Consider the following 4,365-nt stretch of genomic DNA (forward strand, 5'->3'; position numbering starts at 1 on the left):
AGGAACCATAAATCCAGACAAATTCAGAGAAACTGCTGTTCAAGCTCTGGTGGTTGTCTTTAAGGTAGTAAAGTACTTGACTCATTGAAATAAAAGTAATGTCCTCTGAAGAAAGTCACAACATATGGATGTCTAAACATAGGAATACATGGAACTACTTTAGCATGGCATAAAACATCTAAAAGGCATGAGACTCCTGCCACCATGATAAAAGCAATTATGAAATAAACATACAATCTAGGCACTTAGCAAAGGCAGAGATGGGTAACCTGTGTTTTTCCAAAGTCTAAAAATATTTTTGACTTATTTTTAAATTCAGAGGTACATGTGCAGGATGTGCAGGTTTCTTACACAGGTAAATGTGTGTCAAGCGGTTTTGTTTTACATATCATTTCATCACCCAGGTAATAAGCCAAGGATCCATTCTTTGGTGTTCCTCCTTCCTTCCAACCTCCACCCTCAAGTAGACCCCAGTGTATATTGTTCTTTGTGTTTATAAATTCTCATCACTTAGCTCCCACTTACAAGTGATAACATGTGATATTTGGTTTTCTGTTCCTGCATTAGTTTGCTAGTGATAATAGCCTGCAGCTCCATTCATGTCCCTGCAAAGGACATTATCTCATTCTTTTCTATGGATGCGTAGTACTCCATTGGGTATATGTACCACACTCTTTACCCAGTCTATCACTGGGCATTTAGGTCGATTCCATGTTGTATTAGTCTATTACATTGCTCTAAAGATACTACCCAAGACTGGGTAATTTATAAATGACAGTTCCACATGGCTGGGGAGGCCTCAGGGTAACTAACAATTATGGCAGAAGGTGAAGGAGAAAAAGGACCTTCTTCACATGGCAGCAGGAGAGAGACTGAGGAGTGAAGGGGAAGAGCCCCTTATAAAACCCTCAGATCTCGTGAGAACTCACTACCACGAAAACAGTATGGGGGAAACTGCCTCCATGATCCAATTAACTCCACCTGGTCTCTCCTTTGACACATGGGAATTACGGGGATTACAACTCAAGATTTGGGCAGGGACACACAGCCTAACCATACAACATGTCTTTGTTATTGTGAATAGTGCTGCAGTGAATGTGTGTGTGCATGTGTCTTAACAATAGAATGGTTTAAATGCCTTTGGGTATATACCCAGTAATAAGATTGCTAGGTGGAACAGTAGTTCAGCTTCTAGCTCTTTGAGGAATCACCATACTGCTTTCCACAACAGTTGAACTAATTTACACTCCCACCAACAGTGTATAAGTGTTCTCTTTTCTCTGCAATCTCGCCAGCATCTGTTGTTTTTGACTTCTTAAAGTAATAGCCATTCTGACTGTTGTGAGATGGTATCTCATTGTGGTTTTGATTTGCATTTCTCTACTTGGTGATAAGCCTTCTTTCATGCTTGTTTGCCACTTGTGTGTCTTTAGAAAAGTGTTCATGTCCTTCGCCCATTTTTTAATGAGGTTTTTTCTTGTAATTTTTTTATTACACTAAGTTCTAGGGTATGTGTGCAGAATGTGCAGGTTTGCTACATAGATATACATGTGCCATGGTGGTTTGCTGTGTCCATCACCCAGTCATCTACATTAGGTATTTCTCCTAATGCTATCCCTCCCCTAACCCCCAACCCCTGACAGGCCCCAGTGTATGATGTTCCCCTCCCTGTGTCCATGTGTTCTCATTGTTCAACTCCCACTTGAGTGAGAACATGTGATGTTTTGTTTTTTGTTCTTGTGTCAGTTTACTGAGAATGATGGTTTCCAGCTTCATCCATGTCCTTGCAAAGGACATGAACTCATCCATTTTTATGGCTGCATGGTATACATACCATGGTGTATATGTGCCACGTTTTCTTTATCCAGTCTATCATTGATGGGCATTTGGGCTGGTTCCAAGTCTTTGCTGTTGTGAACAGTGCTGCAATAAATATGTATGCATGCATCTTTGTAATATGATTTGTAATCCTTTGGGTATATACCCAGTAATGGGATTGCTGGGTCAAATGCTATTTCTAGTTCTAGATCCTTGAGGAATCACCACACTGTCTTTCACAATGGTTGAACTAATTTACACTCCCATCAACAGTGTAAAAGCATTCCTATTTCTCCACATCCTCTCCAGTGTCTCATTTCCTGATTTTTTTAATGATCGCCATTCTAACTGGCATGAGACGGTATCTTAGTGTGGTTTTGATTTGCATTTCTCTAATGACCAGTGTCATTTCTCTAATGACATCACTGGTCTTTTTTTCATGTTGACTGCATAAGTGTCATCTTTTAAGAAGTGTCTGTTCATATCTTTTGAGAAGTGTCTGTTCATATTCTTCACCCACTGTTTTATGGGGTTTTTTTTCTTGTAAATTTAAGTTATTGGTAGATTCTGGATATTAGCCCTTTGTCAGATGGGTAGATTGCAAAAAATATTTTGCGTTCTGTTGGTTGTTGGTTCACTCTAATAAGTTTCTTTTGCTGTTCAGAAGCTCTTTAGTTTAATTAGATCCCATTTGTCAATTGTAGCTTTTGTTGCCGTTGCTTTTGGTGTTTTAGTCCTTCCCCACGCCTATGTCCTGAATGGCATTGCCTAGGTTTTCTTCTAGGGTTTTTATGGTGTTAGGTCTTATGTTTAACTCTTTAATCCATCTGCAGTTAATTTTTGTATAAGGTATACGGAAGGGATCCAGTTTCAGCTTTCTGCGTATGTCTAGCCAGCTTTCCCAGCACCATTTTTCTTTGCTCTTGTCTGCCTCTCTTATTTCAGAAAGACCATCTTCACACCCTGAGTCTTTCTTCCACTTGGTCTATTCTGCTATTAGTACTTGTGATTACATTAGAAATTATTGTGGTTTTTTTTCAGCTGTTAAGTCAGTTACATTCTTTATACTGGCTATCTTCTCTTTTAGCTACTGCAATGTTTTTTTTATGGTTTTTATCTTCCTTCCATTGGGTTCCAGTGTGCTTCTTTAGGTCACTGAAGTTCCTTTGTATCCACATTCTGAATCCTTCTGTCATTTCAGCCATCTGAGTCTCAGCCCAGTTTCAAAACCTTGCTGGAGAGGTGATGTGGTCATTTGGAGGAAAGAGGGAACTCTGGCTTTTTGAGTTTTAACCGTTCTTGCACTGATTCTTACCTTTGTGGGCTTGAGGAATGGTGCACCTGGCCCAGATACACTTTTGCCACAGTCTTTGCAACCCATACCCCAGGAGATTCCCTTGCGTGCCTATGCCACCAGGGCCCTGGGTTTCAAGCACAAAACTGGGTAGCCATTTGGGCAGAAACTGAGCTAGCTGAAGAAATCTTTTATACACACACACACACACACACACACACACACACCCTGTGGCACCTTGGAATGCCAGTGAGACAGAACCGTTCACTCCCCTGGAAAGAGGGGTTGAAGCCAGAGAGCCAAGTGGGCTAGCTCAGCAGATCCCACCCCCACAGAGCCCAGCAAGCTCAGATCCACTGGTTTGAAATTCTCACTGCCAGCACAGCAGTCTGAAGTCAACCTGGGATGTCGGAGCTTGATCGGGGGAGGGGTGTCCACCATTACTGAGGCTTGAGTAGGTGGTTTTTCCCTGACAGTGTAAACAGTCTTGGAAGTTCCAACTGGGTGGAGCCCTCCACAGCTCAGCAAAGCCACTGTAGCCAGACTGCCTCTCTACATTTCTCCTCTCTGATCAGGGCATCTCTGAAAAAATGGCAGCAGCCCCAGTCAGGGGCTTATAGATAAAACTCCCATCTCCCTGGGAGTTTTAATCTATAAAAACTTATCTGAACAGAGCTCCTGGGGGAAGGAGCAGCTGTGGGCGCAGCTTCAGCAGACTTAAACGTCCCTGCCTGTCAGCTCTCTGCAGCAGATCTCCCAGCACAGCGTTTGAGCTCTAAGGGTCAGACTGCTGCCTCCAAGTGGATCCCTGATCCCTATGTCTCCCCACTGGGAGACACCTCCCAGCAGGGGCCAACAGACACCTTGTATAGGAGAGCTCTGGCTGGCATCTGGTGGGTGCCCCTCTGGGACGAAGCTTCCAGAGGAAGGACCAGACAGTGATCTTTGCTCTTCTGCAGCCTCCACTGGTGATACCCAGGCAGACAGGGTCTGGAGTGGACCTCCAGCAGACTTGCAGCAGAGGGGCCCTGACTGTTAGTTGTAACAGAAAGGAAAAGCATCAACATCAACAAAAAGGACGTCCATTCAAACCCATCCAAAGGTCACCAACATCACAAAGGTGGATAAATTCATGAAGATGGGGAGAAACCAGTGCAAAAGGCTGAAAATTCCAAAAACCAAAATGCTTCTTCTCCATCCTCTGTCTCTAAGGTTGTTGATCATTGGGTGGGTTTCTTAACAGTCTGGCAACT

The sequence above is a fragment of the Aotus nancymaae genome, unplaced genomic scaffold (assembly GCF_030222135.1).
Source record: "Aotus nancymaae isolate 86718 unplaced genomic scaffold, 86718_ANA_hifiasm-v0.15.2.pri h1tg000040l, whole genome shotgun sequence".
In the NCBI taxonomy this organism is placed as follows: Eukaryota; Metazoa; Chordata; class Mammalia; order Primates; family Aotidae; genus Aotus; species Aotus nancymaae.